General features: G+C 42.0%; 1 protein-coding gene across 2 annotated transcripts in view; it reads right to left on the reverse strand.

Annotated features, from left to right (window-relative positions):
* Nucleotides 1-27,013, reverse strand: part of GATM (glycine amidinotransferase) — a 49,809-nt gene that overhangs the window by 22,540 nt on the left and 256 nt on the right. For both annotated transcript variants that reach the window (XM_089310263.1, XM_089310262.1), the window contains exon 2: nt 26,533-26,648. The gene's annotated coding sequence lies outside the window, so the exon portion shown is untranslated. The remainder of the gene's footprint in view (nt 1-26,532; nt 26,649-27,013) is intronic.

The following is a 27,013-nucleotide window of genomic DNA, read 5'->3' on the forward strand; positions in this document are numbered from 1 at the left end:
GAATATGGTATAAGTCCCTGGGCCCTTGCACCCACGTGGGAGACCTGGAAGAAGCTCCTGGCTCCTGGCTTCAGATCTGCCCAGCTCCAGCCATTGTGGCCACTTGGGAAGTGAAACAGCAGATGGAAGATGTCTCGATCTCTCTCTCTCTCTCTCTCTCTCTGCCTCTTGCCTCTGTCTCTCTATAAGTTTACCTTTCAAATAAATATATATATCTTTTAAAAAAAGAATGCATTATTTCACTACCATTGTTGGCATCAGAATCTGTACATAGGAAGCAAATGTAAGCTCAGAGAAAAATATTCCTAGACCTTAGAGGTAAAAAGATACTCTGTGAAACTGTATATATACACACACAACGCATGAGATAAGCTATCTCCAGAAGTTATACATCCTAAGCTACATCTGTACCCAGAGTTTAGGGTAAAGGAAATCTTTTTTTTTTTTTAAAGATTTATTTATTTTATTTGAAAGGCAGAGTTACAGAGAGAGAGAGAGAGAGAGAGAGAGAGACAGACAGACAGACAGACAGACAGAGACTGAGAGATCTTCTATATGCTGGTTCACTCCCCAAATGGCTACAATGGCTGGAGCTGAGCCAGGCTGAAGCCAGGAGCCAGGAGCTTCTTCCCAGTCTCCCACGTGGATGCAAGGGCCCAAGCACTTAGGCCATCCTCCACTGTTTCCCCAGGAATTAGCAGAGAGATGGTTCAGAAATGGAGCAGCCAGGACTCAAACCAGTGCCCATATGGGATGCTGGCACTTCAGGCGGAGGCTTAACCTACTACACCACAGCACCGGCCCCCAGGAAATCTTTAAATCAGAAAAATGATGATATTACTGTTCAAAAAAGGTGACCATAGTATATTCTCATGATTGCAATGTAAATAAAGAAAGTCACATTTTCTAAAATAGTATTATTTGGAATGCATTAATAAAATATCTCTGGAAAGAAACACAAGATGCTGATAACATTAGTTGTCAGGGCCTGCGCTGTGGCATGGTGGGTAAAGCCGCCGCCTGCAGCACCGGCATCCCATACAGGCACTGGGCTTTGGATCAGTTAGCTCCATCTGTTGTGGCCACTGGGGAGAGAACCAGGAGATGGAAGATTCTGTCTCTCTGTATCTGTCTCTCTATCCTTCTGCCTCTCTATAACTCTGCCTTTCAAATAAATAAGTAAATCTTAAAACAAAAACAAAGAAAACCCACCACATAATAACCAGACTCCCCTGTTTGTCATCGGGCAGTCTTTGATTTCAAATGAGTTGCAAAATCTAGTGAAGGAAGCCTCTGCACTGTCTCCTTAAGGATCTTTTTGGAGGTTAAGAATTATAAACAGTTTTGTTATTACTGCCTAGCATCTCCCAATAAGGCAGATTCTTTTATCTTAAGACAACTGCAAAACAGTAGCTCCAGTTAAGTTAAACTCCAAGTATTTAAAGCCACCTCAGCACAAGGAAGCACTCAAACTCTCCAACTTTAAGCAGATGGAGGAGGAAACATCTGGAGTCTGCTCCAAATAATCTTATTTCTTTCACTCTCTGTAATACTCTTCTGTAATTTAAAAGCAATAAATACTTTTTTTAAAAACCGTTCTGACTAAACTTGAACCAGCAGGCAAAGGTCAACCCGTCTGATAACGTCTTGATAACACAGTATATGCTAGGCAATTTTTATAAATGCAAAAACAACTGTATCTGTTCAACTCTCATTTCAGCTTTTTTTTTTAAATAGCTTATTGAGATATAATTCACATAAAATCCACCCATTTTTTAAAAAGATTTATTTATTTATTTGAAAGACGAGTCACAGAGAGAGAAGGAGAGACAGAGATCTTCCATCTACTCGTTCACTCCCCAAATGGCTGCAACAGCTAGGGCTGGGCCAGGCCAAAGCCAGGAGCCAGGAGCCCTATCTGGGTCTCCCATATGGGTAGCAGGAGCCCAAGCACTTATGCTGCTCTCCCAGGAACATCAACAGAGAGCTGGATAGAAAGTGGAACTGGTGCCCATATGGAATGCCAGCATTGCAGGTGGCATAGCCTAGCCTGCTACTCCACAAGACCAGCCCCTAAATTCACCCATTTTAAGTATACTTTAAATATATTTACATTTAAATATACTTAAAAGTACATTAATAGAGATGTGCATCTATCACCACTATTGAATCCCAGAACATTTTCATCATCCCCCAAAGAAACCCTGCACCCCTTCCCAGACACTCCTCCCTCTTCCCCTCCCCAAGAATTTGGCAAGCAGAAATTTACTTTCTATTAATTTGGCTATTCTGGACATGTCATATAAATGGAACAACACAATAGGTAGCCTTTGTGTCTGTTTCTTTCACTTAGCATGTTTTTAAGGTCAATTCATATTGTGATCTGTATCATTACTTCATTCTTTTCTAAGGCCAAATAATATTCCATTGTATGGATTTACCACATTTTATTTACTCATCAGTTGATGAATATTTGTACTGTTTCTATTTTGAGCCATTATAAATGATGCTGTTATGAACTCATGTGCAAGCTTTTTTGTGAACATGTATTTTTCATCTTTCTTGGCTATACCACTATGAGTAGAATTCCTGAATCACATGGTAACTCCATGTTTAACATTCTGACAAACTGGCAAGCTGTTTTCAAGGTGGCTGGACTTTTACAGTTCTACCAGTAATGTATTAGGGTTCCATTTCTCTACATCCTAGCCAACACTTGTTATTGTCCATCTTTCTGATTACAACCACCACTGAGGGCACAGTACAGTAGCTTACTTTGGTTTTGATGTGCATTTCTCTAATACTAATGAGTAGACCATCTTTTCATGTACTTATTGGCCTTTTGTACATCTTCCCTGGGTCACCTCAATCTTAGAACAGGTAGAAAAAACCTTAGGACAGACCTTTATTTACTGAGGAATTTATGCCTATTTTCAAACATTCTTTTTTCAAATAATGCAAAATTAGGGTTTGTTTAAAAACACAAATGGGACATACTTCTTTAAATATATTGCATAGGTCTCTGGGATTAAAGATACCCTTTTATTAAAAAAAAAAAAAACTATGAAAGCTAATTGAGAGGCTGGTGCTATGGTATAGAGGATTAAGCCAACACCTGTAGTGTCAGCATCACATATAGACACTGGTTCGAGTCCCGGCTGCTTCACTTCCAATCCAGCTCACTGCTAATTCGCCTGGAAATGCAGCAGAAGATATCCCAAGTGCTTGGGTCCCTGCACCCACCTGAGATACCCAGAAGAAGCTCCTGGCTCATGGCTTTGGCCTGGCCCAGACTGTGCCAGTGCAGCCATCTGGGGAGTGAACCAGCAGCTGGAGGATCTCTTACTCTCAGTCTCTCTCCTTCTCTCTCTGTATCTCTGCCTTTCAAATAAATAAATAAATCTCTTTTTTTAAACAAAAGAAAGCTAAATGAGGAGAGATTTAACTTTTAGGGTAGATAAATATGAAGTAAAGTCAGTACATACTCAGTGACTTAAACAGTGGGCAAGGAAGAGACATTATCTCCAACATTCCTATCTTTTGGAGGAGCCTTTGAGATTTACTTGGAAGTCAGTTGACAGTGTAATAAATCAAATCCACCCTTTTGAAACATAGTTATAATTCTAATATAAATAAACCCATATAGACAAACAGTTCATATTTTAAAAAAATGAAGGTATGTGTTTTTGGTGTGGGAGGTTCTACTATACAGCCCTGACCTATAGTAGTGCTCAATTAGTATATTTTATTTTAATTTTCAAACTATTTTTCTCTACTTACCAATAATTGCAACTATTTACTGAGTGTTTACTATGTACCAGATAAGAGATCTGTTACCTCATTTATTTATCTACGAGGTATTCTTACAATAACCTTGTTTAGATGAAGAAATTGAGTCTTACAAACGTTAAATAAATTGTCCAAAATCAAACAGCTGCCAAGTATCTGTTAGAGCTAAAATCTAAACCTAGTCCTCTAAGATTAAAAGCTTATGCTCTTATTTGAGCTTCTCATGAATTCTCAGAGAAATATCTACTGCATAAACACGTAGTATATACCATCATGCATCATTTAATGCTGGGGATATGTTACATGAAGTGCATTGTTAGGCAATTTTGTCATTGTGCAGATACCATAGAGTTTACTTACACAAACCTAGATGATATAGCTTATTACATACCCAGACAATATTGTAATTTTTTTTTGACAGGGAGAGTGGACAGTGAGAGAGAGACAGAGAGAAAGGTCTTCCTTTGCCGTTGGTTCACCCTCCAGTGGCCGCCGCGGCCGGCGCGCTGTGGCCGGCACACCGCGCTGATCCGATGGCAGGAGCCAGGTACTTCTCCTGATCTCCCATGGGGTGCAGGGCCCAAGCACTTGGGCCATCCTCCACTGCACTCCCTGGCCACAGCAGAGAGCTGGCCTGGAAGAGGGGCAACCGGGACAGAATCCGGCGCCCCAACCAGGACTAGAACCTGGTGTGCCGGCGCCACAAGGCAGAGGATTAGCCTAGTGAGCCGCAGCGCCGGCCGTAATCTTTTTTTAAGAACATGTTTTTACTGGGGCTGGGACTGGAGCATAGAAGGTTACACCTCCACCTGCAGTGCTGGCATCCCATATAGGTAGGCATTGGTTCAAGTCGTGGCTGCTCCATGTCCAATACAGCTCCCTGCTAATGTGCCTGGGAAAGCAGCAGACAGCCCAAGTGCTTGGTCCCTTGCATCTACGTGGGAGACCCAGAGGAAGCTCTGGCCATTGTGGACCTTTAGGGAGTGAAGCAGTGGGCAGATCCCCTCCCCTCTCCTCCCCTCCCCTTCTCTCTCTTTATTTCCACCTTTCAAATAAATAAATAAATCTTTTAAAAATGTTTTTATTTGAAATAGGTGGGGGCGGGAGAGAGAGAGAATATATCCCATCTACAGGTCCACTTCCCAAAAGTCTGCAACAGCAGAGGTTGGACCAGGAAGAAGCCAAGAGCTGGGAACTCAATCTGAGTCTCTCACACGGGTGGCAAGGACTTAACCACTTGAGCAATCATATACTGCCTACTATGGTGTGCACAAGCAGAAACTTTTGGAATGAGGAGCAGAGCCAGGACTCAAACAGAGGCACTCTGACATGAATGCAGGTACTGCCAAAGGGTGTCCCAACTGCTGGGCCAAACATCCACCCTTTTTACAAATTTTTCTTGAAAGACAGAGACAGAAGAGAAAAAGAGTTTATTGCAATCTTACGGTATCACCATTGTACATGTGCTCAATCATTAAGCAAAAACATCATTATGTGGCACATGACTGTACTTGTATATGTAGTCCAACTATTTCCAATGTTACTCTCCTGGGCACTCATTGTGGTATGGTTGATAAAGCCATCACTTGTGATGTCAGCATCCCATATTGGAGCACCTATTTATAATGCACCTAGGGAAGGCAGCAGAAGATGGCCCAAGTGCTTAGGTCCTTGCTGCCCATGTGGGAGACATGGATGGAGTTCCAGACTCCTGGCTTTGGCCTGGCCCAGCCCCAGCCATTGCAACTATTTGGGGAGTGAACCAGTGGATGGAAGATTGTCTCTCTTTCTCTGTCTCTAATTCTACCTTTCAAATAAATAAACAAATCTTTAAATAATAAAAAAAAGACCCTCTCCTATAAGCTTCATATTGTGTCATATACTGCCATTTATCTTTCAGGATATCTCTGAATCCTTCTTTTGGTAACTATCAGATAACTGTCTTGTTTAGCACAATAATCTACCCATAAAACTGCACTGAAAAATTGAATTTATGTAGGTCAACTATAACTGAATGCTGAAGACAAATTCAAAACATAGTATGAGGACTCTAAATAAGCACAGGAATGGTTTAGATGCTCTATTGAGAACTGCAAGAGATAAGAGAAAAGCATTCTAGTATAGGTTTGGGCAAAGAAGGACGCTCCAAAAGGGTCTGTCCTAAAGGGCTGGCTCTTGAAATACACTACCTATTTAACAGCAGTTGAGTCCAACAATAAGCCTTTTAGCAATAGCTAAAATAGCTCCACTAGCTCTGCTGAGAAAGTTAGGCCTCACATTTCTCCTTGAGTTGGCACTTCTCTTTCTTAACCTGCCAGCACTCAAGTCGAGGAAAGGATATTGGCTAATTACAGATATTGGCTAATTACCATCATTATGTTACATAATGGTAGTGGCACAAAGATGCCTCTGCCCCTAAACAATTTCTGGTTTTGCAGGGAATTGTCAACGGGCATGGGAAGGCAGCTGTCACTGGACCTTCTCCCTCATCTCATTCCTGCAGCCCAGACTCTCCAAGGATTTCTTCGCCCATCTTCTTTAAAACTGACTCCATATTTTCACTGCTTGTATAGATCCTTAAAAAATAAATATCATAAAATAAAGACACAGTGTTGCTGACCAGCAACTAGGCTGAGGAAATTACAACACACTCAGCATTTGCAAAGTTGGCTCTTGAATACATATTTTTTCTTAATGAATATTTTGAAGTGAATGAATAAATTTAGGATATAGGATATATAGATTTCATCACAGAATGGAGCATCCAGCCACTAAGAAGAATCTTTTAGGATAACTGTTATGTCATAGTACTATGAGGAAAAGAACAGAATATGAAATAGCACTATAGTGTCTCTCAACCATGCAGACTACTGAAGGGGTCTTTTTAAAAGTTCATGGAAGGGGCTGGCGCCGTGGCTCACTTAGTTAATCCTCCACCTGCGATGCCGGCATCCCATATGAGCACCGGGATCTAGTTCCAGATGCTCCTCTTCCAGTCCAGCTCTCTGTTGTGGCCTGAGAGGGCAGTGGAGGATGGCCCAAGTGTTTGGGCCCCTGTACCTGCATGGGAGATCAGTAAGAGGCACCTGGCTCCTGGCTTTGGATCGGCGCAGTGCCAGCTGTAGCAGCCACTTGAGGGGTGAACCAATGGAAGGAAGACCTTTCTCTCTCTCTCACTATCTATAATTCTACCTCTCAAATAAATTTTTAAAAAATTTTAAAAAAAGTTCATGGAAACACATATTATGAAAAAATTATTCATGGATTTCAAAATTTTTCACCAGAATATATTTTAATTCCATTTTCCTATGAGCTTTCTGAAATCTCATTGTATATACATACACAATCTTGAAAAAAATTCACCAATATTCTATTAGGGACTTTGGATGGAGATGTAATGAATTATATTCTTTCAGTTTTTCTGCAATTTGTGCACATTTTTCTGAGACATTATTACATTTATAATCAGAAAAAAACCATCGTAAGTGCTATTTTTTATTTTATTTTTTTAAGAAGCAAAGGGTCCTGTGTCTGCTTAGAAAGAACTTTTGTTATCACAGATATTTTGCCTTGCAGCTCTGCCTCAAGAAAACTGTAGACACAGCTCTGGGAGAAAACCTCCCACAGCCACCTGGCTCCTCTCGTGTCTACACATTTGGTAATCTGGCAGGACAAAGGAGATTAGTGTGGGAAGGCATTCCTGCCTGCTTCTCTGTTGTGTACTTTGCCAGGCTCTCTTAGGTCTGTGCTTGCTATTTTACCCTTGTCTGTCTCACTTGTTGCTGGCAAGGAATTTTCCATAATTATCATTCCCAGCAAAAGGCACTTATCCAGTTTGGCTCTGGGAAATTGTGAAGTAATATTTGCCAGTGCTCCACAGCTCTCTAATATTCCCATTTGTTTTGGGCAACATGCCAGAAGAAAGCATGCATTCCTTCCACCAATGATCAAAACAGTGGCAAAACTTCCCCCACAGTCACGTTACCCCTGCCAAAGAAAGACCTGTTGAAACAGAATTACTCAGAATTTGTAAGAAAAGGGTCAACATTCTTGAGCCAATTTTTAACCCTAAAATTTCTGTTTTTATCATGCAATTCAGAATTTAAAAGCAAAACTAAATATTAAGCCAATACATGTATTACAAGGCCTGAGCTAGAAATATTCAGCTGTAAGATGGAAGTGGAATAATCTGAGAGGCATGAGTTTTTTTATGAAGGCCTGATTTAGAAATGACAGACGATGACAGCCAACACACTGCCTTTTCTAGAAAGTTATGTTGTTCATGTGACAGCAATTAATTCATCTCAGGGGACAGATTTCACACATATCAACATTCCCAAGAGAGAATATCTGCAACATGAGACACGTGTGCTTTTCTGGTCCAGCTCTGTAGCAATCAAATTTCTGACTTGGCAGACAATTTTGCTGGGAAAATCTAGTAATTCCCTGATTTTTATACACAGCCAATCAAGATAAATGCTTACCACTAGAGGACTGATTCTTCAAGGACTCTAGATCAAATAGTACTATTCCAAGGTATTCATAGTTTCTTGTGTCCAAAGCCTCTCTAGCCTATACAGGCAGAATGAAGCAATTTCTCTCTGTACATCACTGCACCTTGTTAATGCCTCTTTTATAGCACTTATCACCTGGCTCTCATAGCTTGTTTACAGACATATCTCTTTCACCACGCTGAGACCTCTGGCTCCTGCAACTAGCATAGTGACTGCTGCTTAGTAAATGTTTGTGGAATTTATTGCATAACAAAATTTTATTTTTTCTTAGAATTGATACTACACTTTAAAATAATATTTAAAATATTTGAGGGACAGGTATTTGGCCATGGTTAAGATACAGATTAAGACATCTACATCCCATATCAGAGTACCTGGGTTCAACCCCAGGCTCTGGCCTTTGATAACAGCTTCTGGCAGACCCTGGGAGGCAGCAGGTGTTGGCTCAAGTAACTGGGTCCTGCCACTCACATGTTAGAATTGGATCAAGTTCCTAGCTCCTGGCTTCAACCCAGCCTAGCCCCAGCCTTTGTGGGCATCTGGAGAGTGAACCAGTAGATAGGTGCTCTCACTCTCTCTGTCTCTCAAATAAATAAATAAAAATGTAAACAAAGTATTTTAAATATTCAGAGAGGGGCTGGCATTGTGGTGTAGTGGGTTAAGCCACAGCTTGTGATACCAGTATCCTATGTTAGAGCACAGTTTTGAGTCCCAGCTGTTCTGCTTCTGATCCAGTTCCCTACTAGTGTACATGGGAAAGCATCAGATTTTATTTTCTGTCATCCACATGGGAGACCCAGATGGAATTCTGGGCTCCTGTCTTTAGCTCTGCCCTAGCTGTTGTAGTCATTTGAGGAGTGAACCAGCAGATGGAAGATCTCTTTGTGTTTTCCCCTCTCTGTCATGCTACCTTTCAAATAAATAAATAATAAATTTTTAAAATTCAAGAAACTCTATTTATGGAATGTTAGAAAATATGGGAGGGTTCTCATTTTGTAAATGGGATAATCACAGCCCAGAAAGGCTAAATGAGCCATTCAAATTCACCAAATGCTAAGATCAATCCTCAGTCAATTCTCTTTCCCAGAGTTAAAGTATTAGGGAAACAGACTTTGATTTTACACCCTTGAAATCCAAATCTGTAAACATTTAGCTTCCAGGTTTGGCAAAATAGTTCTAGAGGTTCTAAGAAGGGTTTTAAACGTGGATATTACAGGTTTTAAATGTGGATATTTTACATAAATCTACTATCTTCACTTGTACAAGCCTATCTCTACTATGTTAAAACTATTTTCGTGAGTTTGTGGAAATTTTATTTTCTATTAGGGTTTTTGGAGATTTATGGAAGAGTTTCAAAGATAGTACAGAGTTCCTATATACTCATCACCTTGCCTCAGTTTCCCTTAATGTGATCATCTTAAGTAGCCATGGTACACTTGTCAAAACCAAGGAACCAACACTATAATTTATTATTATCTAAACTCCAGATTTATTTGGGCTTTACCAGGTTTTCCACTAGTGTCCTTTTTTGTTTAAGGATCCAATTCGAGATACTACATTATATTTGGTTGTAATGTTTTCTGATTTCCTCTGCTGTGTGGCAGGATCTTGTTCTTTCTTTGTTTTCCAGAGCATTGACAATTTTTGAGGAGTACTAGATAGTATTTTGTAGACTGTCCTTCAATTTGGGCTTGTTGTATATTTTTCTTATGACTAGACTGGTGTTAGGGACTTTTGGAAAGAATCCCGCAGAGGTAAGTGCCCTTCTCATCACATCAAATCAGGAGGGATATAACCTCACACAGTGGTGTGTGATCACATGGTTAAGGGAGTGTTTGCGAGGCTTCTCTGCTGTAAAGTTAGTATTTTTTCCCTTTCATACTTCATTCTTCAGAAGTGAGTCACTAAGACCTGGAAGGGGAGAATATCCACATATATCATTTGGAATATTTCTATAAGGGAGATTTATCTCTTCTCTCTACCTTTATTTATGGAAATGTTTAATAAATAGTGGTAATTTTTGAGTTTGTGAGAATTGTAAGATAGTTAACTTTTATCAGATATTATGGAAATGTTTAATAAATAGTGGTAATTTTTGAGTTTGTGAGAATTGTAAGATAGTTAATTTTTATCAGATATAAAATTATGGGGCAGGTGTTATACAGCTAATTTTGTTTTTTAAAGATTTTATTTATTTATTTGAGAGACAGAGTTACAGTGAGAGAGAGAGATGGAGAGAAAGGTCTTCCATCCACTGGTTCACTCTCCAAATGGCTGCAAGGGCCAGAGCTGCACAGATCCAAAGCCAGAGGCCAGGAGCTTCTTCTGGGTCTCCCATGTGTGTGCGGGGCCCAAGCGTCAGGGCCATTTTTACTGCTTTCCCAGGCCATAGCAGAGAGCTGGATGGGAAGAGGAGCAGCCAGGACTAGAACCAGCGCCCATATGGGATACTGTTGCTGCAGGCGGAGAATTAACCTACTAAACCACAGCACTGGCCCCTGTACAGCTGATTAAGCCACTGCTTGTGACACCCCCATCCCAAATCAGTGTTGGTTCTAGTTCCAGCTACTCAGCTTCTGATCCAGATTCTTGCTAATACATCCATATGGGCCGGCGTCATGGCTTAATAGGCTAATCCTCCGCCTGTGGCACCAGCACGCCGGGTTCTAGTCCCAGTCGGAGTACCGGATTCTGTCCCAGTTGCTCCTCTTCCTGTCCAGCTCTCTGCTATGGCCCGGGAGTGCAGTGGAGGATGGCCCAGGTCCTTGGGTCCTGCACCTGCATGGGAGACCAGGAGAAGCACCCGGCTCCTGGCTTCGGATCAGCGCGGTGCGCTGGCCGAAGCGGCCATTGGGGCGTGACCCAACGGAAAAGGAAGACCTTTCTCTCTGTCTCTCTCTCTCACTGTCCACTCTGCCTGTCAAACAAACAAACAAACAAACAAACTAGCATATGGTGTTGGGATAGGAGTTTCAGAGATGATAACCTCTTTGGGGGACACCATCATGGCTGAGACACTTCCTTTCAATAAGTTTATTCCTGTAATCATTAAAAATGTTTTAATAAACTTCTCCAATTTTTATAGTTGACTTTCTTTCTGTTTTTTTTTTTTTTTCTTTTAACAGCAGAGTTACATAGTAAGAGAGAGAGAGAGAGACAGAGACAGAGAGAAAGGTCTTCCTTCCGTTGGTTCACCCCCCAAAAGGCTGCTAAGGCTGGCGTGCTGCGGTCGACACACTGCACCAATCCGAAGCCAGGAGCCAGGTGCTTCCTCCTGGTCTCCCATGCAGGTGCAGGGCCCAAGCACTTGAGCCATCCTCCACTGCCTTCCCAGGCCACAGCAGAGAGCTGGACTGGAAGAGGAGCAACCAGGACTAGAACCCGGTGCCCCTATGGGATGCCGGCGCCGCAGGCGGAGGATTAGCCAAGTGAGCCACGGCGCTTGCCCAGTGACTTTTGTTATGCTCCACTTCTGATCCAGCTCTCTGCTATGGCCTGGGAAAGCAATAGAAGATGGACCAAGTCCTTGGGCCCCTGCACCCACCTGGGAGACCCAGAAGAAGCTCCTGGCTCCTGGCTTTGGATCAGTGCAACTCCAGCCATTGTGGCCAATTGGAAAGTGAACCAGCAGATGGAGGTCTCTCTCTCTCTCTCTCTCTCTCTCTCTCTCTCTCTCTCTCTGCCTCTCCTTCTCTCTGTGTGTAACTCTGACTTTCAAATAAATAAATAAATCTTAAAAAAAAAAAAAAAGAATCACTGTGGGAGCTTGTTAAAAGGTTGACTCTAACTCAGGCCTAAGGTTCTACATTTCTAACTGCCTCCCGGGTGATGTCCACGCTGCTAATCACACTTTACAGTGGGGACCCTGGGAAGCCCCTATTCCAATGCTGTAGAGTCTGGCTCTTGACAGGGCCACTGAGCTTCTGGGCAGTGTGGAACCTTTCTCTCAAGCTGCACAGTATTTTGAACCAACAATAAATAATTTGTTAAGTACAAGTAAGAGTTCAGAAAAAGAAGAGTAGTTGAAAAATAAAGAAATTCATTCCTCTAACAGAAACCAAAGAAGGAAGATTCTTTTCCTCCAGAGAACTGGCTTTGAAGTCAAAATAAGTTCCTTGACGTTGGTTCCTTTGATGGTCAAAGAAAATATTCAGACTGTATCAAAAAGACAACAAGCTACTTTTATCATCAGTTTTGTGGCTAGAACTTGACTCTCATCCTAAAGTTGTACTTGAAGAGGTTAGGACAGCATCAATGTACATTTTATTAGATACCTTCTGCTACTATTTTCTCAAGACAGAGAGTGCATTTGTCTTTCCTTCAGGATCTAAGTCACAGCAGCCAAACCCTTACCAGCTTTGAGAGGAAGCTAATATGGCATATAGATCTACTCATTTACATAGAAAATGAAGGATATGATTCCTGAGTGAAATATAACACCTTTCTTAGGGCACCGGGTAAATGGTTTCTTGACTGTGAGAAGCTGTTCACATTATGGTAAGTGTGGCAGCAGCCTGTGTGGAGTAGCTCCAGTCAGAAATGCAGTGCTAGGGCCAGCGCTGTGGCGCAGCGGGCTAACGCCCTGGCCTGAAGTGCCTGCATCCCATATAGACATCAGTTCGAGACCCGGCCACTCTACTTCCGATCCAGCTTTCTGCTGTGGTCTGGGAAAGCAATAGAAGATGATCCAAGTGCTTGGGTCCCTGCACCCATGTGGGAGACCCGGAAGAAGTTCCTGGCTTCAGATTGGCACAGCTCTGGCTATTGCAGCCAACTGGGGAGTGAACCATCGTGTGGAAGACCTCTCTCTCTCTCTCTCTCTCTCTCTCCCTCTGTAACTCTGACTTTCAAACAAATAAATAAATCTTTAAAAAAAGAAAAAAGAAATGCAGTGCTGAGGAAAGTGCATTGTGCAAGCTGATCCAGACACCACAATCCACAATCCACCACTAACTACCTGGGTAACCTTGGATAAGTTGCTTCACTTCTCCCCAGCCCTAAGTGTACAAACTAGTTAATCTCAAGGCTTTTTTTAAGCTCTGCTTTTTTAAAAAAAGATTTTATTACTTACTTACTTATTTATTTGAGAGGTAGAGTTACAGACAGTGAGAGGGAGAGAGAGACAAGTCTTCCATTTGCTAGTTCACTCCCCAAATGGCCACAATGGCCAGAGCTGAGCTGATCCGAAGCCAGGAGCCAGGAGCCAGGAGCCAGGAGCTTCCTCTAGGTCTCCCATGTGGGTTCAGGGGCCCAAGGACTTGAGCCATCTTCTACTGCTTTCTCAGGCCATAGCAGAGAGCTGGATTGGAAGAGGAGCAGCCAGAACTAGAACCGGTGCCTAAATGGGATGTCAGTGTGCCACAGTAGCAGGCAGAGGATTAACCATACAGAGCCACAGCACCGGCCCCAAGTTCTACTTTTTTAACATTTCATTCTGACACCTTAGGAAAATATTTTGTATACATTTTGAAAACTGTTTATTTCTTTTTATAGTGCTATTTATAACACTGATTCTGCCAACTGTATGCTGAATCCTAGAGTAAGGAGCAGTTTAGATGTTAACTATGTCAAGTGATCAGCAGAAGAAAAATATCTGAGATTTTGACTTTCTTTTTTTTAGTTTTCATTTATCCATTTGAAAGACAGAGTTACAGAGAGATAGAGATAGAGATAGAGAGGTAGAGACAGAGATAAAGAGTTAGAGAGAGAGAGAGAGAGAGAGAGAGAGAGAGAGAGTCCTCCATCTGCTGGTTCATGCCCCAAATGACCACAATGGCCAGAGCTGGGCTGATCCGAAGCCAGGAGCCAGGAGCTTCCTCCGGGTCCCCCACGTGGGTGCAGGGGCCCAAGGACTTGGTCCATCTTCTATTGCTTTCCCAGACCATAGCAGAGAGCTGGATTGGAAGTAGAGTAGCTGGAACTTGAATTGCTGTCTAAATGGGATGCCGGCACTCCAGGCAGCGGCTTTATCTGCTATGCCACAGTGCTGACCCCTTGATCTCATTTCTTGAATACATTTCTTGAATATGAATGTTTCTCATTTCTTGAATATGTTTGTGGTTGTAAGCTACATCATGGTTAACATTGTGTAGACTTGTAAATTATTATTTCCCCCAGATAATTAATAAAAATCAAAGTGTGTAGCATGAATTACACCAGTTGGTAAGATTTTGCATTTCTCACAAATGAATAATAAGTATTATGTTGAGGTTAGTTTGGGTTAAAAAATGACTTTGGGGGCTGGCATTATGGGTAAAGCTGCTGCTTGCAATGTCAGCATATGGGTGCCAATTGGACTCCTGGTTGCTCCACCTCTGACCCAGCTCCCTGTTAATATGCCAGGGAAAGCAGGAGAGGATGGCTCAAATGCTTGGTCTCTTGTACCCACATGGAAGACCTAGAAGAGGCTCCTGGCTCCTGGTTTCAGTCTGGCCCAGCCCTGGCAATTGCATCCATTTAGGGAGTCAACCAGTAGATGGAAAATCTCTGTCTCTCCTTCTCTCTTTCCATAACTCTTTCAAATAAGTAAATAAATAAATCTTTTTAAAAAATGACTGGTTTCACCGACTGAATGTAAGGAGGCAAACCAGTGGCTGTTGCCTAAAAGTTTTCACAATGGCAAGACTGTGCTTGCGATGGTATCAGGCATGATGGTGGAGTGGAACACAGTTCAGCACAGTAGAAGAGGATACAGGCTCTGGAGCAAAACAACATAGGCTGGAAGCCTGATCCTGCAGCTTACCAGCTAGTTAACCTGGTATAAAGTATTTAACCCCCTGTACCTCAGCTTTCTCAAAAATAACAGGGATGATAATAGCAAGTGATTCATGGAGTTGTTATGATGACTAAATAAATTAATTCATGTGAAACAATAACAATGGCTAATGTTTAGTAAGTACAAGACCCACTTACTACATGTTAGCCATGGTTGTTTGTTGTTGTTATTATTAGGAACTGAAATTATGAGAAGAGGAACTAATCAGGACAGGAAGGCGAGCTTGGTCACATTAAGAAAGAAAACAACGCACACAGCAACTTCAGCAAAGGAGGAAGTACTTTCCCCGTCTGGCTCCCATAAGAGCACATTGTGTGCGTGACTATGACACTCCTGCATACAACTCTTCAGTCTGTATGTGTACATGCATACATGTGTGTAATTAAAATGATTTCATATAGATCATTTCATTGGCTTCTCAGCAATTTAGAGAAGTCAAGTCTCCTATGAAGCCTAGTGAATATTTCTGACTCACAGAATGTGGGGTTAGTTAAGCACAGGATAGACTCTGAGAGCACCAAAGCCCAGTACAGAAGTGCAAACCCTCCATTCCTACATGCATTCTGAGAAGCGTGGTTGCTGGACTCTGTAATGTATCACCAGAGATGCATTGTGGGATCATTTTGTTTCCCAAGATCACTTCACTATACATTTTCCCAAATCAGTATATTTGATTACCTTCCTATTAACACATTTACCAATGTTCCTCATGTTCTTTGGTAGTAAGTATATTCTGCATGGCTGGCCTGGCCTTTATTATATATTAGATCTACTTCAAAGTAGCCATGAAAAACTTTCTCAGTTTAGCCCTAAGAGATATTTATATTGTTTTTATTTTGTTTTGTTTGCTTTTGCTAAAACAGTAAGGCAATATCCTATAGATCCGCGCCTCAAAACTATTTCAAATAAAATTAGGTGACCAGTAGAAAACAGCTATACGACAATGACATGTGAAAAGTTCACGGAGGGGTGGGCATTTGGTGCAGTGGCTAAGATGCTGCTTGGGACATCCCATATCAGAGTGCCTGGATTGTAGTCCCAGCTCCACTTCTGCCACCTTCCGACTAATGCATGTCCTGGGAGGCAGCTGATCGTGGCTCAATTACTTGGGTCCCTACCACCTATGCTGGGGACCTGGATGGAGTTCCTGGTACCTGGCTTTGCCTTGGCCCAGCTCTCAGCTGTTGTGGGCATTTAGGTAGTAAACTGAAAGATGGAAGATCTCTCTCTCTCTCCCCCTCTGCCTCTCCAAAAATATTTTAAAAGCTCATAGGAAAATAGGATTAAAAAGTTTACTTTAGTGTAAAACATTTTGAAATTAATTTTTCATAATATGCATTTCCATGAACTTTTTTTTTTTTTTTGACAGGCAGAGTGGACAGTGAGAGAGAGAGACAGAGAGAAAGGTCTGCCTTTACCATTGGTTCACCCTCCAATGGCCACTGCAGCTGGCGCACCACGCTGATCCGAAGCCGGGAGTCGGGTGCTTCTCCTGGTCTCCCATGCGGGTGCAGGGCCCAAGCATCCACTTGGGCCATCCCCACTGCACTCCTGGGCCACAGCAGAGAGCTGGCCTGGAAGAGGGGCAATCGGGACAGAATCTGGCACCTGGACTGGGACTAGAACCCAGGATGCCAGCGCCGCAGGCGGAGGATTAGCCTATTGAGCCTTGGCGCCAGCCATTTCCATGAACTTTTTGAAGTCTCCCTCTAGAACATAATATGTAGTGAAGGAAAGGGAAAGATGTTTCACAGAGGTTTTTGTCTTACTATTATTAATTAAAATAATTAACATTGACCACTTAATATATGCCTGGCAGTATACCAAGTGCATTACATGAATCTAATTATCGATATTGCAATATGCCCAGCATATAGTAAATGATAGGTGTTCAATAAATATTTGCTGGACAAATGAACCTTATAAAGTAGGAATTCATTTTATCCTTTTAGAAATGATTAAATTTTGATGGGGGATTTTTAAGTTTTGTCTAAGGTCATATAACTATTAATTAGTGGACCTGGTTTACAAAGCCAAATTTGGTTATAGCATAGCATAGTATAGTGGTTCAGAGTGGGAACTTTAGAGCCAGCCAGCCCACTGCATTTTGAATTCTACCTCTGCTATTTATTAGCTGTGTGAACTTGGGGGAGTTACATAACATTTTGGTGCCTCAATTCTCTTATCTGTAAATCAGAAATAATAGTTCCAAGTTCTCAAGTTAACTGGGGAGAATAAATTAAATCACATAAAGCACTTAGAACTGTGCCTGGAACTTTATATGTACAACTATTATTGGTTTTTTTTAAAGATTTATTTATTTATTTATTTGAAAGTCAGAATTACATAGAGAGAGGAGAGGCAGAGAGAGAGAGAGAGAGAGAGAGAAGTCTTCCATCCACTGGTTCACTCCCCAATTGGCTGCAACGGCTGGAGCTGCACCGATCCGAAGCCAGGAGCTTCCTCTGGGTCTCCCATGTGGGTTCAGGGGCCCAAGGACTTGGGCCATCTTCCACTGCTTTCCCAGGCCATTAGCAGAGAGCTGGATTGGAAGAGGAGCACCTGCGACAGGAACCAGCGCCCATATGGGACAATGGTGCCACAGCAGGAGGCTTAGCCTACTACACCACAGTACTGGCCCCAGTAATCCAAATTTTAATTTACAAGAATCAGGCTCAGGAAGATTAAATGAATTGTTCAAGATCACATGACAGGCCGGCGCTGTGGCTCAATAGGCTAATACTCCACCTGCAGCACCGGCACACCGGGTTCTAGTCCTGGTCTGGGCGCTGGATTCTGTCCCGGTTGCCCCTCTTCCAGGCCAGCTCTCTGCTGTGGCCCAGGAGTGCAGTGGAGGATGGCCCAAGTCCTTGGGCCCTTCATCCGCATGGGAGACCAGGAGAAGCACCTGGCTTCTGGCTTTGGATCAGCACATGCGCCGGCCGCGGCGGCCACTGGAGGGTGAACCAATGGCAAAAGGAAGATCTTTGTCTCTCTCTCTCTCACTGTCCACTCTGCCTGTCAAAAAAAAAAAAAAAAAAAATCACATGACGACAGCAAGCCAGTAGCAATGCTCCCAGACTCTGTTGGGAGAAAGAACGAAAGAGAAAAGATAACACATCGTGTCAACTTTTAAAATCAGGAGAGAGTAGAGGGAAGACAGACAGGAAAACAGCAAACTCATTCAAAGCAAACTGAAGTCAAGAGCTAAAAGGGATGCAGGTTACATCTGAGGAAAACCAGAGGAAGAATTAACTTATTAATTCTTTCTGAAGGTAGTATATTTGCCAAGACTAATCCAATAGCCACAAAGTAGGTCAGATGCTATTTCAATGATTTGAAACATACTGAATGTACTTCAAGTCAGAAAGAATTTGAAGATCTGGGAGTAGCAACATAGAAAGAAGTGGGCCAAAGAAAATTTTGAAAAATGCCTAGGCATTCATGGCCACTCCCACACATTTTTGGGTGTAGGAAGGAAACAGTGACCTTTATTTCAATGAACAAATGAAGCATTTGATACCAAGGGTAATATGAATACTGTCATTATTCCAAAGAAAGCTCCTGATCTGCTCTATTTGAAAGAATTCAGAAAGAGTATCTTTCTCCCCTTGTCTTCAGTTTTGCTATTTTGGAACGCAATGCATCAGCTTCTGGAGTTAGCCTCTTGATTTAAGGTCAAATGATCTCAAGATATCTTTTTCATCTCTCAAAACTTGTACTCTTTCCATGAGATCCTGTCAGTCAGCAAGCTATGATACTGCAGCAAAGAGATAGCTCTATTTCCTCTGTCTGATCTTAAGTCCTAATTTTTCAATGGGATGTAACAAAGTGCTAAAGGAAACTCCAATGAAGTGATACCTAATGATCCCTATGAATAAAGCATTTTCATACCCTCTTTCTTCTCTGTGGTCTGGCCTTGTTTCTGGCTCAGTCCCCAAGACCAAATCTTATATACTATTTGGTTAACTGCTAGACAAGTTTGATTGCTTGAAAGCTCTAAGAATTATTATGATAAGCTAAAATGATATCTACTGTTCCTTAGATATAGTACCCAAACCAAATTTTCTGAGATTCTTCAAGTTTATCTTCCTAAATTCAAATGAAAACTAAGTGAATCTCTAGTAATTGAGAGAATGGACAGATTTAATTATTAAGCCTGTCATTTTGTTCAATGTTGGGGTTGGGAGCAAAAATTGTAAAATATTAGAAAATGGTACAAATTTCCAAATCATTTAAAGATCTCACTGAATAAATGATATAGTCACTTAAAATAACTGCCTACCAATACAAATACAACACAATTAGACATTTAAATGAATACATAATGCTACAGGATTGCAAATAAAGGCAAGAGCAATTTGAACAAAAGGTGTGAAGGACATCTTCCAGGAGGTAGTCAGATTTATGTTGAGGCTTTATAAATGATAAAATGAAGTAAAGGGCTTCTTTGGATGTGTGAATAGCATGAACTCTTTCCTCTTTCCATGAGAGTGCTCTGGGTACCAGCCCTTTCCATTTCCTAGTGTACTGCCTAGCGTACAGAATGAACAAAGAGAATGGTGTGGAAGGCTTTCCATGACTGAGTCCAATTTTACCAATCCAGCTTTGCCACTATTCATTTATTCATCCCACAGATTTTTATTTTATACCAAAATGTTTTAGGCTCTGTGGTACGCATGGGGCATGTGAAGAGCAGGGCCTATTTTCTGTTTACACAGACAAGGACACCATAACAACAATACAGTACAGAGCAGGAACATTTATCTCAGAGGAGGGAACAAGGTTAAGGAAAGTTGATCAGCTCCTTACAAATTAATCATTTTTAAGGTCTTCCTTATTCCTATAGGCTGTTCTTCCTTTTGGGTCAGTCTCTAAGATCAGATCTTATCTAGTATTGAGTCAACACTTAAACAAATTTGCATGTCTGAAAACTCTAGAATTTATTAAGAGATCAAATTCTCAAGTTTAATAAACTCCAAGGATAATGCTTATAAACAAAGTACAGTAGTTTTCTTAACTAGATTAATAAAGTGGTAATGTAAGGAGAGACTGAAGGGAAGGAATTTAATCAGGAGGGTGATGCAAGAATCTTATAAAACTAATAAAGATTCCTATTGATGATAGGAATAGAAGAGGGTAGACAAAGGTTTAGATAAGCTGGTAGCACATGGGTTTCTAACTCATGTTATATTCAACATGAAGACACACTATTAGAATATTACCCATGATTATTGAGGCAATTCTGGATTTTAACAGACTCTTACAATGATTTATTTAGCCAAAAGCACAAAAGCATGCAAATGAAGGAGGGATGAATGACAGGAATGGCAGGAAGGGTGACCTGTAGGGTAAGGACAACTTTCTTGGAGATCACCTAAGGGATTTACTTGTCTGTCCTGAATGGAGTCTGATGTGTCTGGATAGAATTAGATCCAATCCACACAGCAGGACTCACCAGCCTCTATTCTTTAAATTCAATCAGTTCAACAAGTTATTTATTGAGCACCATATATTACACTCTACTACTTAAGATAACAAGTTATCCATCTATATGTGGCACAAGAAAAAAAATTAGAAAATAAGTGCCTAAGGTATGACAAAGACAAAACATTTCTGAAACCCAGAAAGCATGTTCCAATCTCAGGGCACTGACTTGGGCTTTCCCCTCTAACTGGCATACTCACCCTCTTCCCCTCCAATTCTTCTGACTCCTACTCTTCCCTCACGTTTCAGCTGTGATGTCACTTCATCAAAGAGGCCTCCATGCTTCCCTTTTGTAAAATCAGAAGTATGCATATTGGTCTTGGCCCCTGGTCCACGCCACAGAGCTCCTAAATGCTTTGGAATTTCCTGGGCGTTAGGATTCTCTTTTGCCCTAATGAAGCAGTTCTGGCTGGGCTTCTGGATGGGGGCTAGTCATCAGAAAGAGTGTCTTTGATTATAAATTTGGAGTTTTCACTCCCTATCCCCATTTCCAGAGAGCGGAGAGGGGCTAGAAATGGGAGTTAATAGGTCATACATAAGTAAGGAAGACTCCATAAAAATGCCTGAACTATGGGGTTTGGGGAGTTTCTGAGAAACACATTTATGTGCCAAAAGGAGGATACATCCCAGCTCTGTGGAACATAACTCAGGGACGCTTCCAGACCCCCTCCTTTGTAGCTCTCCAACTGGTTGTTGATCGGTTTCCTTTATTATATCCTTTACAAGTAAACAAGTAGGCCGGCGCTGCCGCTCACTAGGCTAATCCTCCGCCTAGCGGCGCCGGCACACCGGGTTCTAGTCCCGGTCGGGGCGCCGGATTCTGTCCCGGTTGCCCCTCTTCCAGGCCAGCCCTCTGCTGTGGCCAGGGAGTGCAGTGGAGGATGGCCCAGGTGCTTGGGCCCTGCACCCCATGGGAGACCAGGAAAAGCACCTGGCTCCTGGCTCCTGCCATCGGATCAGCGCGGTGCGCCGGCCGCAGCGCGCCGGCCGCGGCGGCCATTGGAGGGTGAACCAACGGCAAAGGAAGACCTTTCTCTCTGCCTCTCTCTCTCACTGTCCACTCTGCCTGTCAAAAAAAAAAAAAAAAAAAACAAAAAAACAAAACAAAAACAAAAACAAGTAAACAAGTACATATAAATAAACTGCTTCCTTGAGTTTTCTGAGCTGTTCTAGTAAATTAACATTAATTTAAAGTAAAATAAATTAAATTAAGAAGGAATCATGGGAACCCCAGATAATAGGCAGTCAGTCAAAGGCACAGGCTACAACTTGGAACTTGTGATTGGCATCTGAAGTGGCAGTAGTCTTGTGGTACTGAGCCCTCAACCTGTGGGGTCTGACACCATCTCCAGGAAGACAGTGGTAGGACTGGATTTAATCTGAAGACATCCAGGGGGTGTCTACCACTGAATTGCTGGTTGTGTGGGGAGCCAACCCTTCCCCACAAATCTGGTGTCAGAAGTGTTCTGATGATTAGCTAATAAGAGTAGGAAAAATATTTTGCTCTTTCCCCTATCCTTTTTAAAAAGAATTATTTATTCATATTTGAAAGGAGGAGATACAGAGAGAGAAGAGAGAGAGAGAGAGAGAGAGAGATCTTTCATCTGCTGGTTCACTCTCCAAATGGCCACAACAGCCAAAGGCAGGAGCCAGGAGCTTCTTCCTGGTCTCCCATGTGGGTGCAGGGGACAAAGGGTTTGAGTCATCTTCCACTGCTTTCCCAAGTGTATTAGCAGGGAACCAGATAAGAAGGGGAGCAGCCAGGACTTGAACTGGTGTCCATAGGGGATGCCGGCACTGCAGGTGGAGGTGTAGACTTCTATACCACAGTGCCAGCCCCCATCTTTCCCCTATCCTTAATACCTATGTAAATTAGTCCTTTTCTGTTTATTTCTTTCATAGCATCTTCATTACCTTTAATTATATGGGTTATTTACTTTTTTGATTCCTTTAATGTGTGACTTCCCCATTAAACTATAAGCTTCATGAAGGCAGGAATTACAGGTTGGTTGGTTCTCTTTTTGTTTCTGTTTTCATGTATGTGTGTATGTATTTGGAAGGCAGAGTAACAGAGAGCAAGAAGGAGAGACAGAGAGAGAATTTTCCATCCACTGGTTCACTCTCCAAATGGCTGCTACAACTGGGCCTGGGCCAGGTGAAAGCCAGGAGCCAGAAGCTTCATCTGGGTCTCCCATGTGGGTGCAGGTACCCAGAGACTTGGGCCATCTTCTGCTGCTTTCCCAGGCACATTAGCAGAGAGCTGGATCAGAAGTACGGCAGCTGGGACTCCAACCAGTGACCACATGGGATGATATGATAAATATAAAAATATATATAAAATATATTAATTAAAAAATTAAATTTTAACTGGGAAATTTATTTCTATAAGACCTGAGGCATTCAGAAGTTATATGAAAAAATGTTAGTTATTGCTGGAGTCTGAACATTTGTGTCCCCCACAAAATACATGTTGAAATTCTAACCCTCAAGAGAACAGTATTAAGATGTAGAGCCTTTGGGTTATGAGAGTGAAGTCCTCATGAATGAGATTAATGACCTTAAAAGGCCTGAGAGATACAGCTCAATTCACAATAGCTGAGATATGGAATCAACCCAGATGTCCACCAACTGAAGACTGGATAAAAAATTTATGAGACATATACACTGTGGAATACTACACAACAGTTAAAAAAAAAAAAAAAACTTGGGGCCGGCGCTGTGGTGTAGTGGGTAAAGCTGCCATCTGCAGTGCCAGCATCCCATATGGGTGCCGGTTCGAGTCCTGGCTGCTCCACTTCTGATCCAGCTCTCTGCTATGGCCTGGAAAGCAGTGGAAGATGGCCCAAGTCCTTGGGCCCCCGCACCCTCATGGGAGACCCGGAAGAAGCTCCTGACAGTTCTGGCCGTTGCAGCGAACTGTGTAGTGAACCAGCAGATGAAAGACCTCTCTCTCTCTCTCTCTCTCTCTCCCTCCCTCCCTCTCTCTGCCTCCCCTTCTTTCTCTGTGCGTAATTCTGACTTTCAAATAAATATATATTTATATAAAAAAAGAAATCTTGTCGTTTGCAACAAAATGTATGAAACTGGAAAACATCATAGTTAGTGAAATAAGCCAGACCCCAAAGAACAAATACTGTATCTTCTCCCTGATCTGTGGTAACTAATAGAGCACCTAAAAGGTAATCTAGAAGTGAAATTGACACTTTGAGATGTGACACCTTTGAACAGCCCCTGTCTCTTCTGTTGAGGAACAGTGTTTTTACTTCATTCTATTTGTTGAACTCTTTAGTTAGTATAGAATAAATATTGAAAACGGAAAATTGAAATTGAAAATAGATCTTAGTAAAAAATAAAAATGGGAATAGGAGAGGAAGGAGGAAGCAAGGTGGGAGTGTAGGTGGGAGGGCGGGTACAGCAGGAAGAAAAACTATGTCCCTAAAGTTGTACTTAAACAATGCATGAAGTTTGTATTTCTTAAGTAAAAGTTTTCTGGGTGGGGGGAGTCTGAGAGAGAAAGCTAGTCCTTTCCATAATTTAGGACACAGTGGAAGCTGTTGTCTATGAATTAGAAAGTGGTTCCCCACCAGACACAGAATCAGCCGGTGTCTTGATTGTTTACTTCCCAGCTTCGAGAACTGTAAGAAATGTTTGTTGTTTATAAGGTAGCCAGTTCAAGGTATTTTGTGTCAGCAATCCAAACAGACTAAGACACTAAATAGAGACAACAAATGGTTTCATACACCTGGGTGTGAATGTTGGGAAATCTAATGGAGACCACAATTGAGAATACTTCTATTTCCTAACAGTCCTGTCGTCTGCAGGGTTCTGACTCCCTCTAGTGGTTCAACCTTTTGGTGCTTTAATTGGTACTCTCCAATTCACAAAATTAGCGAATTTGGGATTATGTTACAAATAAGCTAAAGAACCACATAACTGCCATTAGAATAGTTTTCCTCAAGATAAGACTGTGTCACTGACTGCTATGATAAACATAGTGTTCAAGTTGTTGAAATAATGATATTGCCGGGGCTGACGCTGTGGCTCACTTGGTTAATCCTCTGCCTGCGGCACCAGCATCCCATGTGGGCGCCAGGTTCTAGTCTTGGTTGCTCCTCTTTCAGTCCAGCTCTCTGCTGTGGCCCAGGAAGGCAGTGGAGGATGGCCCAAGTGCTTGGGCCCCTGCAGCCGCATGGGAGACCAGGAGGAAGCACCTGGCTCCCGGCTTTGGATCAGCGTAGCTTGGGCCATAGCGGCATTTTGGGGGTGAACCAATGGAAGGAAGACCTTTCTCTCTATATCTCTCTCTCGCTGTCTAACTCCATCTGTAAAAAAAAAAAAAAAAAAAAAAGAAAGATAGATAGATATTGCCAATGGTCTGACCTAAAGGAACGCAGTGGATTTTAGTGGCTGATTAGAAAAAAGTTATAGTTTTGCTATGAGTGAGTGGTTAAGAGCTGAGGGTGCAGGATCAGGATTCCTTGTTGCTTTTGTTTATGATTTAATCTGAGGACTGGACCTTTTAGGGGGAGGGTGAAGTGACTATTCAGTGCATATACTGGTCCTATTAGAGGATTCTCATTTGATCTTGTATAAAATCAACCTCTCAGACAATCCAAAGCAACATGTTATTTCCTCCAAATCACAGTCCTAATATCACAGCCACCATCTGTATTTCAAACCAATGCAGTAAACTTTAAGACTGATTTAACTTGGCCGTGTCCAAATACCGATGGAGTCTATGGTCACAAAAGGCTTCCACAGCCTTGGCAGCCCATGACAAGAGCCTCGGATGATCACTGATGTTATAAAAACGGAGTGTTAATTGTTAAAGGAAAAACATTAGTCACTGTGCACTTGCTCCCCAGGTAGCATCTCTGTCCCTAATGAATTGTAATATGAGAACTGACTGCAAATTCTAAATGCTAATACTAAAAATGATCCATGCCGGCCCACTAGGCTAATCCTCCACCTGCGGCACCAGTACTCCAGGTTCTAGTCCCAGCTGGGGCACCAGTTCTGTCCCGGTTGCTCCTCTTCCAGTCCAGCTCTCTGCTGTGGCCTGGGAAGGCAGTGGAGGATGGCCCAAGTGCTTGGGCCCTGAACCTGCATGGGAGACCAGGAGGAAGCACCTGGCTCCCGGCTTTGGATTGGTGCAGCACGCCGGCTGTAGCGGCCATTTGGGGGGTGAACCAATGGAAGGAAGACCTTTCTCTCTGTCTCTCTCACTAACTCTGCCTGTCAAAAAAAAAAAAATCCATAATAAAGAAGGAGATGGGAGAGGGAATGGGAGATGGGATGGGAGCGGAGTAGGAGGTATGGAGGAAAGAACCACTGTATTCCTAAAGTTGTACCTATGTAAAAATGCATTAATTAAATTAAAAAAGACTGATTTAACTCTATTTGCCTCCCTATATTTGTTTTGCTATGCTGCTTTCAGTTATGCCCCTTGCTATGTTTTTCACATGCTCAACATATGGCTGGGAAGACTCTTAAGTTGATTGCATTAAACTTCTGCTTCTTGGCCAGTTCTGCCATATAGATATATTTATCTAATGTATAAGAGTAGGTAGGTTTATTTATCTATCCCATATAGATATACATATTCATATCTATGTATATCAGATGTATATCTACTTATATCTATATACCATGTATAGCTATAAATTTACCTACTCTTCTACATAACAGTTCTTTACACATTTTAGACCATTTTCATGTCCTCATTTATGTCTTCTTTCCCTTTCTAGATACTCAAAGCTTCTTGGAACTGGAATAAAAGAGACTTCATAAGGTACTGGTATCATGACAGAATACCTTTATATGCATTTTACTCACATTTCCAGAGGTCAGTAAAAGTGATGGGTTTTGTTTCAGAAAATGCAAAATTGTTATTGAGAAAACACCAAAGAAAACAGAAGCCAATGTGTTTAGAAGAAAGAAAAAAATAGGAAGCAAAGGGTGACTTACCCATTTCAGAATCTTCTCTTGCTATGCTATTTTCTGATTTAAGTTGTTCCAGCACTGAAACCAGAAAAGTACGGTGGAGACCAGACAAGTTTTCTGTGAAGTCTAGAAGTCTGCCACTAAATTTGGACAGAAGGAGACTTGGAATTAGCAGTGGTCTTAAGACCCCAGATCCAACAGTATTTCCCATTGATGTTGCCATACAGTCTGCAAGGGATTTTAAATGCTAATTGCGCATCTTTCTCTTATCCTGGTGATTTTCTGTAGGAAAGCTGTGCCTGGATCTCCCAGAAAGGTTGAAATCCCGGTCACGGAAGACAGGAGTATTCTGTTACTGCAGCTCACCTAAGACATGAGACCCTCAGCACCCAAAAATACTGCACCCCGGGGGATAGTAGGAATTTCTTCACAAAACAGCAGTCCCTAGGCGGATATTACACCAGCAGCGGTGGGAACGCTCCAGACAGAAGGCCATGAAAAGGGT

This window comes from Oryctolagus cuniculus, chromosome 12 (genome assembly GCF_051225735.1).
Source record: "Oryctolagus cuniculus isolate XC-2025 breed Fujian yellow rabbit chromosome 12, ASM5122573v1, whole genome shotgun sequence".
Classification (NCBI taxonomy): domain Eukaryota; kingdom Metazoa; phylum Chordata; class Mammalia; order Lagomorpha; family Leporidae; genus Oryctolagus; species Oryctolagus cuniculus.